Below are 15,833 nucleotides of genomic sequence, written 5' to 3'. Positions count from 1 at the left end.
AGTGAGGATAAGTGGGGATAGTTCTATCCAATATGATTACGTAGAACAGTAATGGTGTTTTAATGATTTTTTTGGATTTCTTTAATTAATTTTATTTCATTTTTATATTATCCATTTTGGGGAAATAAAGATTCTATCTTTGTATAGCGAGAGTTTGAATTCACCTAAGATTTAATGATTGACTCTCAGGGAAGGCGATGGGAACAAACGAATGTAGGTCACGTTACCATAGTTAGGAGTTCTCTCATTTTAGTTAGGTGGGGTCCTTTTGTCCCCATAACATATATATATATATATATATATATATATATATATATATATGTATATATATATATATATATATATATATATATATATATATATATATATATATATATAATTATATAACAATACGATTATAAAATAATGGAGAGTGAAAAATTCATATATAAAAAAACACGAATCATTTGCGCATTGTCAGTCCCCTATATTTGGATCAAGAAATTGAATACATAAGAAAAATGTGGACAGATTTTCATTATCCTTCACTTTTTTTTTAGATATTTGCTATAATAAAGCCCACAAAAAGTTTTATAGTGTAAGTAGCATGGAGAAAGAAACTTAAGAACATTCTCATCTTGCCTTATTTTAACGGTTTTGCAACCATAAAATCACTGTTAATATCTTTTAAGGTCAAGCTGTTTTTTTTTATATAATAATACACTAAAAGAATTGTTATAAAAAAATGGCTCCAGGGAAAGCAGCAACATAATATATAAAATTCCATGTATAGACTGCCCCTCTTTTTATGTCGGTCAATTTAGCAAGGGCTTAGAAATAAGAATCAAACAGCATAAATATTCTGTCAAAACTGGTCAAACATCCAATGCAATATTAATTTATTTAAGTGAAAACAACCACCAGATAAACTGGATTGGCAGTCCAGTAATTGCAAAATCAAAAGAAGTCTTATCACGAAATCTTTTAGAATCTGTCATTATGCAACTTACTTCCCATTGCAATTTCAATGTCAGTCGTGGCTTGTTTCGTTTGGATCCTTGTAGATGTAACATGTATAAGAATGACTTCAAAGATACAAGTACAGACTTAAATGCAAATTAGTTGCCCTATAGATATTTTCTTTTTATATGTATGTTTAGTAATTGCACAGATAAGGCACCGGACGCTTCATATGTAAGTTATTTTCAGGAAAAATTAACGAAAAAAAAAATTCGTTAATCATAGAAAACGTAGTCGACGGCATTTGGTCGACAGATGGTGAATCTTGAAGAAAACGCAAACCTGACGCCGCTAGCTTACTTAGATACGATACAAAATGTCAACATAAGTAGGTGGAAAATCAGAAAATTTCACTCTGTAAAAAATTAGCATTTTCATTCAATTACAGCTCATTAGCAAACACATTTATAGCAAAATTATTGTTTCCATGTAAAAGATCAAACATTTCTACACAATTTAGGAATACAAAAAAATCCCCAAACCTAATCTTTATATTTTTTATGATTATTTCCAAAAACTATCTACGATTTTTCTTTAAAATTTAACGTTCATCACATCGTTTTTATTATTTCTAAGCCTCGTAAAATGTTTTTGTTGCTTTTGATTGCTAAGAGGTGACTGATCTGCCCAGTTCTGTAGACTGTCACCCAATAATTTGAGACACTAAATAATATGTTAATAGTGTAACCCACCATCATTATATTAATGCACTGATGCACATATTCACTGCATTTCATTTCACATAATTTGTTTTCACCAGGAGTTTCGAAAACAATATAATAAATATGATATTATATAAGAAACATAGCAAATTAAAATACTTGCTATAGGTAGCCTAGATGGTTGCGAGGGGGCGGAGCCAAGTGGCCCATCATACTTAAAATACTGGTAACTAAGTTATGCCATAAATACAAATCTTGTAGTACTAGATTATCATACCCAGTAATGTGTTCTTAGCATAGATTAATTAATAAAATGGTATCCTTGCAAAATTGATGCTTTCATGACTCATTCAAACCACGGCTACATAACCTGGTGTGTAACATATTTGTGACTATATTCGTGTATTATTGGTAATACAGGTAATTATAGTCCAGTCAATCTAAACAAAAGTAGCTGCAGCCAAGCACAAGTTGGTAGAATAGCCATTTACAAAATATATACGATAGTACATTTCTTAAAGCAGAAGATCTCGAATATATCCATCAGATTAATAATTAACAGGAATAAAAGCTCTCTCTCTCTCTCTAGTCTTCTATTTTCTCTGTCTGTCTGTCTTTTGTCCATATATATTTCATTCATTATTGCAATTCTTTGCCTGATTACAGTAATTTCCTTCCTCCCATTCGAACCATTCTAACTATGCATTGTTGTTTAAACGAAGGCCACCTTTCAGGGCAAGAAGGGCATGAGCTCTCCGAGACAGGTTTGACGGGGCGACGCCGGATTTGTTGCTGGCTGTACGTTCAGATTTGTAAACCGTGTAATGTTCCTTTTGCTACCTATATTTTTATTATCTAAACCCACACTTTTTAAGAATTATTTCCCATTTTCCTCGCATGAAATCACTAATAACCAGATATTCATAATACCAAAGTTATATATTCTTTAGGGTTCTATATTTTTCTTAAATATCATTGTTGGGAAGGACAGGTAAAGTGATTGCTGTAACTTTACCTTTCCTACCCCGCATTTGATCAAGCTGACTATAGTATTATTGTTCTAGATTATCTTCCTCGGGGCCTTTAATACTTTTCAGTTAAATTGCATTCTTCCAATGTGCAAGTTTAAAAGTTCTGATATTGCTCCATTATAGCGGAACTTCGGCCAGAAAAATTCAGCGGAAAACACAAAACTAAATTCAACTGTCGCACTTCAGGCCTTAATGGTTGCCACCTCTGCTTTGCAGTACGAGATAATTGTATAAGAGGGAAACTGCCCTAAAAACACGAACATACTCATGGGAAAACACATGAACACAAACATTTCCTCAGACAGACGGACCGACAGACAGACAGACACACAAACACAGACACACCCATATATATAAATGTATGTATATATATATATATATATATATATATATATATATATATATATATATGTATATATATATATGTAAGTATATATATATATATATATATATATATATATATATATATATATATATATATATACACCTTTTACTGTAATGCAACATTATAATTTGAAGATAGAAGGGCCCATAAAACACTATTTTTTTTTTTTATTAAAGACTTACAAGCTCGAGCTGCATAAGAGTAGATTTACATAGTAAAAGTTGTACATAAACCAAAAGGAAATTATTCACAATTAGAAACTTTTACAACCTATTAATAATTTCTCAGAAAAAAAGATTAAAAAATTTTTCTCATCTTTCAAAAATCTAATTTTTCTAAAAAGGAAACGTAATTATTCTTTGTTCTATTGCTATGAATTATATGTAAATCTCTCCCTTTATTATTGATATTATTAATAAGTAACCCCATGATATCATTTACATCTATATTCAAATCATCCCTAGTACACCATATCGTATATATATATAAGAACACAATAAAAATATACACACATTCTGCCTACAATTATCTTTGGTATTGAAGTCAAAATATAAAAATTTCATATTGTTCTCAGGCTCAAAATTACAAATGTTTTTAAGTATATTTCTCAGCCATTTGAAAACTGATTCCTTTCTTTAAACTTAAATAAAAAAGATGAATAGAACTTTCCTCGATATTACATATTTCACATAAAGAATTGCTTCATAAATTTCAAAAGTGAAGACGTTTTTTCACAGGTAGCCTCAGTGGCGTGGTTGGTTTGGTGTTTGCTTCTTACCTCGGTGGTCGCGGGTTCGATTCTCGGCCATTCCATTGAGGAGTGAGAGATGTGTATTTCTTGTGATAGAAGTTCACTCTCGACGTGGTTCGGAGGTCACGTAAAGCCGTTGGTCCCGTTGCTGAATAACCACTGGTTCCATGCAACGTAAAAGCACAATACAAACAAACATCACGAAGATGCTGCTTAAAGATAATCTCCTTTCCCATGAAACTGTCAATATCACAAAATTCTTCCATATTACTTTCCAGTTAAATTTAAGGATATTTATATACGACAGAGATGTCATTTTTTTAATTACTTCGGTAAACACTTATTAGATAACATTGGAAATTATGAACCTCCTTTAATTTAACTATGAAGCCAACAGTATAACTGTAATATGGTGTGGGATAGCGAAATATTTGTGGAGCTTTTAAAGTCTAAGTCAAAGAACTTACACAACCTAAAATAACAATAATGCAAAATTAAGCTCTGAGGACCCTTATTCAACATGACAATTTTTATAAAGAAAAACAGCCAAACCACCTTCAGTCCTACCTCTAGTCATATCTAAAAACTAGTCTCTCAATTCTTGTGCCATAATTATGAGTTAAGGGATACACATGTTCAATATACCATACTTTTGCCTGAATGCACTCATTTGCATATGGCGTCCTCTGAAAAAGGTTCAATCTCCTTGCATGGAGCACTTTCAAATGGTGATCTATTTTACTTATGACGTGTTCCAAATTATTCTTTAAACTTTCCTTATAATCATGACAATGATGGATACCTAGGGTGAACAAAGAAGTAACATTCTGCCTTATCCATGTAAGGGGCCAGTCCCTTTTATTCTTCCAACCACCCATACTGAATAGTCTCGATTTTTCATTCCTATTAATTTGGCTATTTGTAGCTAACTCAAATTCTAGCGCAATTTTATCAACTTCTCTTAAACTATCTTCTGTTGTGATTATTATATTATTATCATCATCATAACCAACTGCTTTGAGAGTAGTGTGATCAGGTGAGACTAAGGGTTTCACATTAATATTTTCATTAATTGCTATAAAGAACGATTCTTGATAGATTGCATATAACATCATGCTAAGTAGACAAAGGAAAAAGGAAGTTATATTATTATTTACACGCACCCACTGATCCCAACTCCTTGAGGAGGTGGGGGGCTTAGGGATCCACTGCAGAGAGAGTATGCCCCTTTATGCCTACTCTCTCTGCTGTGGATCCAACTGAACATTGGGACCTTTAACTCCTTTACTCCTCCTCTAAATTTTCCCTCTTCCCTCCTTCTTCTTTCGTTGTCAACCAAAGCGTGGATTTGGAGTATTGAATTGACCGCTCTTTTAACTTGATGGAGGGTGGAGTTGGACGGCATGCCACTCCACCCGTAAAACTAGAGCAACCTGACGTGGTCGAGCGAGGGGAAATTTTTATGTCAAGCCATGCCCACAGTGCTGGGTCCGATCTCATGGGACTGATGACCCTTAAGGCGCTGTGGGTATGGCGTATATCCAGGTGAGTGTCCCAGGGCAGTTACCACAGCGTAACAGTATTGCTCCTCCCTCAGTTGGGCCTCCTTGGTGAGAGGGATCTCATCCTGGACGAAATATTTAAACTTTATATATGGAAGCTAAAACAAAAACCCATACGACTTCTGGCATGGCAATGGACTATTCTAAGGAAAACCCAGGTAATGAAGAACAGGCTGGTATTAAAACTTTAATACCATACAAGCCACAAAGAAAAAGCAAATTTAGAATTGACCCAACCTTGACTCACTTCGACTCCCTCTTTGGGAGTGGAAGTTGGTCAAGGTTCTTGACCTTGGAAACTGACAGAAAAATATCAGCATTAAGATTGGAAAATTATTTGTTAAGTAGGCACCCAACCTCAGAAATGTCATTTAGACAAATAAAAGAACAGGAGTGGTTAATAGAAACCTCTACAAAAAATCAATCTGAAAATTATTTTACCATAAAGAACATAGACAATATAAAAGTAACGATAAGAAAGCACGACAATATGAACAGTGTACAGGGTACTATAGTACTTCCTAATAGTGAAGAGCCAATAGAGAAAAATATTTTGCTGGATTCCCTTAAAAAAAGGTATAACAATGTGCAAGATTGTGAAGTATACAGTATAACCAGTAGACAAAGTAATGAAAAGACATTGAAAATAGCAAAAATAAAATTTGAAGGCCAAGAATTGCCTTTCAAAAATAAAATCATGGGCCAAAATAGAGAACTGAGACATTATATTCCAAAACCACTACAGTGCCAAAACTGCAGTAAATATGGGCATACATGAAAAAATTGCAGAAATATATCGATTTGTGCGTATGTGGATCTGACAAACATACCACACAGTGGAAGTGTGGTGAACCAAAATGTGTAAACTGTGGCCAAAATCACCATGCTAGGTCTAAGGAGTGTATGTGCTATATATACAATACAGAACTGAAATTACATCAGGAGAGATCAGGAATGCCAATAAGAGAAGCCAAACTAGAGTTGAGAGTTAGAGGAATGCATGATCCTGTTAGGAAGCAAATGTTCTTTGCTGCAATGAGCTCAAAGAATGAAACAAAAATGGAAGCAAATAACAAACCCCTAATAGATAAATCAGAAGAAAAAATAACTTTACAAGAAACTAATATAGCAAGAAATCAAGATACTTGTGCAACTGTGTGTTCAAATTCATTTGAGATATTGGAGGAAATGGAAATACAAGAGAATAATACATGTATAACTGAAATATTACAAGATAATTATAAAGAGCTGGAAGCTAAAGATAAAAAGAGGCCTTTAGAGAGAACTCCACCCAAAACCAAAAAGCCAACAATTATTAGAGAGGTATCTGTTGAAGCAAAGACCAAGGATCCACAAAAAGTGCAGAGACAAGAAAATGATAAGAACATACCCTTGTCTCCTAAAGTAATAATAAAAGAAATGGATGGAAATGCCCAGAACAATAAAGAAATAATAGAGGAGAACACCATAGACAAAAATGAGTATGTGAAGGGAGAAGAGATTACTCCCTCACCAGTAATGGGTGCACTAAAAGTAAATGAAAAAAGAAAAACACATAAGAACACATGCGGATGTAATGAATGTTTCAACGAATTATGCAACAAAAACAGAAATATAACAAAAGACAGTTTAACAAACACTATACGAAATTTTATAAAATATAGAAGTAAAGAAACCACTAGTCTAGAGACTCACAAAAAATGCTGTATGTGCATTGGACATCTAATGCCTTATAAGGAAAAGCAAATAAATGTCGTAACTAAAATTTTAGAAAAAATACAACTAGATAAACCACAACAAAAAAGTAATGCTTGAACACTCTTAACATAATATTTTCAATAATTATATAATGCAATGGAACATAAATGGTCTTCAGACCAGATTACATTTGGGAGAATTACAACGCTTACTGAAAGAAAACGAACCAATGATATTACGTTGACAACATGTCCATAAAACAGTATCAACAATTGGTAAATATACCTTAGTATCTACATCTAGAGAAGAAGGAAATTTAGGTACTGCTATATATGTACATAACAAAGTATGTTATGACAGGGTACCTGTAAACTTTGCTGACTTGCAAATATCAAGCATCAAAATACGAATAAAAAACTATAATTATATAATTTTATGTAATTTATAACATATACAACCAACCTAACAAAAATTACGACATAGAAAAACTTAAGGATTTGTTTGGCAATGCCAGAGAACCTACATTGATAGTAGGGGATTTTAATGCTCCCAACCCGATATGGGACTGTAACTGTACAATCTCAAATAGAGCAGGGAGTAAAATTGAAGAGTTCATGGAGTCAAACGACATTTGCTGTATAAATGATAACGAAATTAGTACACATTTTTCAAAAACACATGGAACATTTTCTTCAGTAGACCTAACTCTTTGTACAACAAATATAATTGACAGAATAGATTGGAATATAGTTGATGATTTGCACACCAGTGATCATTTCCCAATATTAATATCATTATTACATAATAATCCTGCAAAACATGGTCCTCACTATAACATTAATAAAGCAGATTAGGAAAAATATGAAATGCACACAAGAAATATCCAACCATTTGAATATTTAAAAGACCATAATGAAACTAACAAAATTCTTGTTGACTTCATTAAAAAGGCTGCTGATCAAGCTATACCAAAGTCAAAGGCCCATCCAACAAAGCACAAAGTCCCATGGTGGTCTGATAAACTGACAGACTTAATTAAAATAAAACACTCAATAGGGAGACGACTAGATAATTTAAATAGAACGTTCAGTAAAATAAATAAAACATTACCAATATTAGAAGGAACTTTACAAAAAAATGACTATATTATTACTAGAAATGGATACATTAAAGCCTAGATACAACAAAATATCTGCAAAATTTAAAAAGGAAGTAATTCAAGGAAGAATAATTTCATGGAGGAAATATGTATCAGATCTCTCTAATAATACTCCCATACAAAAAATATGGGAAAAATTCAGAAAAATAAATGGTACCCAAGTTAAACCACCTAGACATGCCATATTGAAAGATGGAAAAAGAATACTTGATCCAAAAGAAATAAGTAATATAATAGGAGAAAACTTAGCGAATGTAAGTAGCGATAAAAATTTAGATGAACACTTCCGTGCAAAGAAAAATAATGAAGAACTAATAACAATAAATTTTGAAACACAAGAAGATATATATTATAATGGAAAATTTAATATGGAAGAGTTGGAATATGCTCTCTTGAATAGCAATAAATCTGCTCCTGGAAGTGACAATATTTGCTTTGAGATGATCGACCACTTAGCACCTCTGGCAAAGTCATACTTATTACAATTTTATAATCATTTATGGCGTCAGAATCTATTTCCTGATGAATGGCATAAAGCTATAATAATTCCTATCCCCAAACCTGGAAAGGATCCAAGCCATGTTAATGATTACAGACCAATATCTCTAACAAGTTGCTTATGCAAATTACTTGAAAAAATGGTAAATGCTAGACTAACATGGCACATTCGAGAAAACAAAATTTTAACTTCCACTCAGTTTGGGTCACAGTGTAACAGGTCTACATTAGATTCTCTCTCTATCCTAGAAGACCATATACGCAGAGGATTTGAAGGAAAACAGATAACTGTAGCAGTTTTTTTTGACATAGAAAAGGCTTATGACACTACATGGAGGTAACCTATATTGAAGACATTACAAAACAACAACGTCCGTGGACATTTACCCATGTTCATCCAAAGTTTTCTAACATCGAAGTTTTCAGGTGAAAATTGATGATGCTTTGTCCAGAACATTCCCACTTGAAAATGGTGTTCCACAAGGAAGTGTCCTTAGTGGCACACTATTTACCCTAGCAATTAATGAAATTAGTAAAAACCTACCCACCGGAATTAAAAGCAACCTTTATATGGATGATTTTGCCATATATTAGTCAGCATCTCGCGTTAAACATACAGAGCGCGTCATTAACAAATCTATAATAAAAATAGATGAATGGACCTCATCTGTAGGATTTAGATTGTCCATCAATAAGACTCAAGCAATTATATTTTATAAAGATAAAAGATGGAAGAAAGGTGAAGAAATAGATTTGAAAATCAGAAATCAAAGTATACAAATTGGCCAAACTGCAAAATTTTTAGGATTAGTATTTGATACTCACTTGAACTGGAACGCCCACATAACATACGTGAAATCAAAATGTAAAAGAGCATTGAATCTAATTAGAAAATTATCAAACACTAATTGGGGAGCTGATAGACAAACCCTTACATTACTATATAAAGCAACAGTGCTGTCTATCATTGACTACGGAAGTGAAATATACGGCTCAGCTTCAAACGCAGTACTGAAAATGTTGGACCCAGTTCATAATGAAGGACTTAGAATATGTACAGGAGCTTTTAAATCGTCACCAACCTCCTCTTTACAGGTTGAATGTGGTGAGCTACCTCTCTCTCTCCATAGAGAGTTAGTAACGATGAAAAGTGCCGTAAGAATTGAGTCAAGTGATTCACCAACCAAAAAATTATTTGAACTAAGGGATGTATTTATTAACAATCATTCACCACCTTTTCTAATTAGATCAAGAAGATTGTTTGAGTCACTGAATATAAATATCCAACTACCTCCAATAGTAAAATTACCTCCTTGGATTATGAATAAAATAAAAGTTTGCACAAAATTAAAATATCTATCAAAAAAGCATTCATATACCCCAGAACATCAGAGACAACATACAATAGAGCACATGAGCCGAAAAGGTCCACATTATGCAATTTATACAGATGGATCCAAATCAGAATATGGAGTGGGATATGCTGCAGTGTCCCAGGATAAAACATGCCAGTTCTCGCTTCCCAATAATGCCTCAGTATTTACAGCAGAGTTATGTGCAATAACATTGGCCATAAAAAATAATCAAAGAACACTACTTTAACAATTTCGTGATTTATAGCGACTCTAGAAGTGCTATAGAAGCCATCATCTCATCAAACTCATTTGAAGCTGTCTACTTGCCGTGAGAAAAAAGAAAAGAAAAAGGGCAGCAAGCATCCCCAGCAGGCGACATATTGGATGAAGGGCAGTGCAACTTTACTCATAGGGTTAATCATATTGTCCATAAAACCTTAATCGAGCTGGAACCTATTTGCTGTTACGACACGTTAACTGCATCAAGCTTTCGAGGGAACAAAACCAGAAAATCAACCATTAGGCCATTTCCCGTGACCAATTTTGATACATTGTCTCATTTTATCATCATCAATATATCACAGTCTGGAAACAAGGCCAATTTCCTCCAAATACAAGATAATGAAACCAAAAACATGCTGTTGTGTTCATGAAATATACGCTTTTGCCGTTCATCTTCAAACTGCTTCTGATTTTGTGGCTGGAAATTACAAAAGCTTTCTTGGTCGCATGCAATCAGTTTAACATAATCACACGCCTTCATGGGACCTGCAAATGTGTGTTTAGAGACAAACAGTAAGACATGAATAATTCACGTGAGCAGCCGCTACAGCAGTCTGTTCACATGCAAATGAAATATGAATTTCCCGCCAAATCTATATATTTTACTTGAAAGTAATTGGCATAATATATTGTGTTTCTTATTGTTACAGTCTACGTTACTTCCACATTAAATGAAGAACAGTTAATGATAAATGACTACTTAATTTATGGTAAAACATTAGCCACACAAATACTAAAGGACATTCTCAAAGAAGATCTTTTGAAACTTTGCTGGAATGCATCACTATTCGGTGATTTACTGCTCATATTTTTTTGCAATAGAATTGATAGCATTTGATGATGGATTCTCGTAATCTCTTATTATCTTCTTCTAATATCACTCCCAGTACCAAAACAGTCGCATCCGTAATCAGCGTCAACCTCTGAGCCAGCTGATATCAGATTTTCCCATTACTCTATTGTATAGATACTTACATTGTCCATACCTAAAATAAGTTTTCCGGTCATCCATTTCCTTTGTTTTCGCTTCGTCAGGGAGTAAGACTCTGAACTAATTTTTCGTTGTTGTTGTTATTCTTGTTGATCTTGTTGGGGGGGGGGGGGTGGTTAGGAAAGGTCAATGGAAGATCCTAAAAAGGTCTGAAAAAGGTGTTTCGCGTTGAGTTAAAGATACAGGAATGTTAGGATACGATATATATGATTTATTTATTAGAGAGAAAATGTAGAAATATATAAATGATGTATATTTTAATAAGTATTACAGAAATATTTTTAACAAAATATATCGTATTTATTTTATTGTTCGATGTTGAAACAAGGCTCTATTTGACCGAAGATTTTAGCCCTTTTTAATTTACATTAAAAGTTGGGAATGTAATGTTTACAACTTATGCGTGAGGGGAAAATCCTGCGCACATTCCGAGTAAGCTGGAGGTTGGATCACACCTTGTTAATTAGCATTTCACTCTTCTTCCGTCTCCTTTCGATCAGGTATAAACCTGATCGAAAGGAGACGATTCTAATTTCCCATTGTTTGAAATTTAAATCTTTGTTTCTTCACCTTACTCAGAATTTCTTATTTTCTTTTTATGATCTCTAAAATAAATACACCAAACATAATAATTTAATGTTGAAGGAACTGTTGCCTTATCCGGTATATAACAGACCAAATTAGACAAGTCATATTAGGTATGAATTATTTTCGGAACCACTTCTTCCACTGATGATACAATGGAAGTCTCCAATTATTCCTAAGTTGCTGTGTTACCTCTAAGGTCACACAATTATTATTATTATTATTATTATTATTATTATTATTATTATTATTTTTTTTTTTTTTTTACTCTATCACAGTCCTCCAATTCGACTGGGTGGTATTTATAGTGTGGGGTTCCGGGTTGCATCCTGCCTCCTTAGGAGTCCATCACTTTCCTTACTATGTGTGCCGTTTCTAGATCACACTCTTCTGCATGAGTCCTGGAGCTACTTCAGCCTCTAGTTTTTCTAGATTCCTTTTCAGGGATCTTGGGATCGTGCCTAGTGCTCCTATGATTATGGGTACGATTTCCACTGGCATATCCCATATCCTTCTTATTTCTATTTTCAGATCTTGATACTTATCCATTTTTTCCCTCTCTTTCTCTTCAACTCTGGTGTCCCATGGTATTGCGACATCAATGAGTGATACTTTCTTCTTGACTTTGTCAATCAACGTCACGTCTGGTCTGTTTGCACGTATCACCCTATCCGTTCTGATACCATAGTCCCAGAGGATCTTTGCGTGATCGTTTTCTATCACTCCCTCAGGTTGGTGCTCGTACCACTTATTACTGCAAGGTAGCTGATGTTTCTTGCACAAGCTCCAGTGGAGGGCTTTTGCCACTGAATCATGTCTCTTTTTGTACTGGTTCTGTGCAAGTGCCGAGCATTCACTTGCTATGTGGTTTATGGTTTCATTTTTCATATTGCACTTCCTACATATGGGAGAGATGTTATTTCCGTCTATCGTTCTTTGAACATATCTGGTTCTTAGGGCCTGATCTTGTGCCTCTGTTATCATTCCTTCAGTTTCCTTCTTTAGCTCTCCCCTCTGTAGCCATTGCCAATTGTCATCGCTGGCTAGTTCTTTAGTCTGTCTCATGTATTGTCCGTGCATTGGTTTGTTGTGCCAGTCCTCTGTTCTGTCTGTCATTGTCCTGTCTCTGTATATTTCTGGGTCTTCGTCTACTTTTATTAGTCCTTCTTCCCATGCACTCTTTAGCCACTCGTCTTCACTGGTTTTCAGATACTGCCCCAGTGCTCTGTTCTCAATGTTGACGCAGTCCTCTATACTTAGTAGTCCTCTCCCTCCTTCCTTTCGTGTTAAGTATAGTCTGTCCGTATTTGCTCTTGGGTGTAGTGCTTTGTGTATTGTCATATGTTTTATTATTATTATTATATATTATTATTATTATTATTATTATTATTATTATTATTATTATTATTATTAGAACAACCCCACAAAGAATTTAAGCCTCTAAAGTATAAGGTGTTCATTAGAAGGAGAATAGGAGGTAAAGGGAAAAACAAAATAAAGAGGTCCCCTTTATAAAAAAATAAATAATGATAATCAATACATAAAAATTAGAGAAATTCCAACTACGAGACATCTTCTGGGAGGCTGTTCCACAGTTCAACGGTGTGAAGAATAAAGGCCTGTGGATAAAACGGTACGGAAATAGATATGGATTAAACTTATATTTCCTTTTATGTCAGTTTCCAATTGGTTTCCTTGTCTTATAGGTGTAGTATACTGTGCAGCATTTACGTCATAAAGCAATGATGACTGAACAGTTAAAGAGTTTATAAAAATTCCTGTAGGTTCTAGTTTACGTCTACCAGGACTTCCTCTTTGGACCCTCGACAACTCAGGAAGTAGTTAGTTGCCACAGTGTGTTGACTGATGTTAGAACTTCTGACACAATATGCATTACTTCAATAGATAAGTAGTTATATTGTACTTTTGCAACCTTTTATACATATTATCTTTGAATCATTCTTGTTTCAGCTGAAAATTATATTTATAGGTTGCGTATGCGTGGTAACTGGACTCTGATAGAAATAGCAGGGATAGAGTAAAAAGCCAGTCAGTTTGGTGAAATCATGCATCCTCGTCACTGCAGATGATATAGCCGAAGTGTCCGTCACGTAATGGAGATGAATAGGAGGCCATGTTTGTAAGATATGCCTGCACATGGCTAAATACATGATTCAAAAAGGGCTATGGGTATACTTACATTTCTGAAAGTACTTGAACAGAAATTAGTCAGTTAACAATTAACGAATTCTGCTTTACTCAATGTTGTTTTGAAATAACGGTGATTGCTTCTCCTTTTTTTCTTATCAATTAAAGTGTATTTAAAAGAATTACTTAACACTTAGACTCGTTATTTTGTGCTTACTATTATGTAAAGAAATGTCTGTTTGCCGTATGTGTGACAGACAAACTCATCAAGACTGGAGGGACGCAATATGGAGACACTGTCTTTCCCTTTAATGTCTAAGTTTTATCATAGCACAATGCAAAGTATTGACTTTAGTATTTAAACACTCGGGACACATGTAATTGAAATGCAAATGAGTATGCGTATATGTCAGAGGTTATAATGTTTTCCAACTCACGTAGTCGAGGCACTAACGATCTTTTGTATAGAGTGTATAGTTAAGCCTCCTGCATCTCATTAGCGTTGAGTTTGAAGGATATTTGTTTCGTTCATACAGAGTAAAAAACTCTAGTATTACTAACAAACTAGGAATACTAAAAATCGCTTAGATGTATAGTTAGGTCATTTACTTCACGGTGGTTTTCATTTTAGTGAAAGAATAACACATCAATTATTTAATTTTCCTGTTCTCTAGTAAAACAAAATTTGAATACCTATTAACTTCCACTAGCATATGAATAATGGGTTACTGCTACAATAGTTAACATATTCTCAGATTATGACTACTTAGGAAACTAGCTAATATCAGCTCCTATTGTAGATCAGGAATACCGATAACCATTGAAAGATATGACGTGAAAGGAAAACTTTTATCTCCATAACAGTATTTATAAAACATCTATTGTGTTTGCTCAACGATCCATCCATGTGAATATCCACTGCAATTTTCAGAAAAACAAAACAACAGGGTAGTTTCATGTTCACTTCTACTAACAGGCTGCAATATTGATGCGAAGCCTTTTAACCGAACTGATAGATTTTACTTTAAAGAAAATGATTTTGCGATTCGTTCGTTGACTATTGTCTATATATATATCTATATATCTATTCTATACATATCCATATATATATATACATATATATCAATATTATATATATATATATATATATCTATATATATATATATAATATATATGTATATATATACTATATGTATATATATATGTATATATATATATATATATATATTTATATGTATATATACATAAATTTTATATATATATATATAATTTTATATGTATTATATACATATAATTATATATATATATATATATATATCTATATATATATTATACATATATATATGAAATATATACATTATATATATATAATATATATATACCATATATATATATATATATCATATATATATATATATATATATATATATATGTATATATACCATATAAATTATACACACACACACCACACACACACATATCTTATATATATATATATATATATAAATATATATATAGCTTATAGATATCTATAGATATATATTCTAGTATGTTTATATTATATATATACTAATATGATATATATCTATAGATACTCTATAAATATATATATATAGATCTATCTATATATATATATATTAGATATAGTATCTATATATATGATATTCTATACGTATATATATCTATATATATATATATATATATCTATATATCTATAGTATCTATAT

This window comes from Macrobrachium nipponense, chromosome 41 (genome assembly GCF_015104395.2).
Source record: "Macrobrachium nipponense isolate FS-2020 chromosome 41, ASM1510439v2, whole genome shotgun sequence".
Classification (NCBI taxonomy): domain Eukaryota; kingdom Metazoa; phylum Arthropoda; class Malacostraca; order Decapoda; family Palaemonidae; genus Macrobrachium; species Macrobrachium nipponense.
This window is presented reverse-complemented; position numbering follows the sequence as displayed.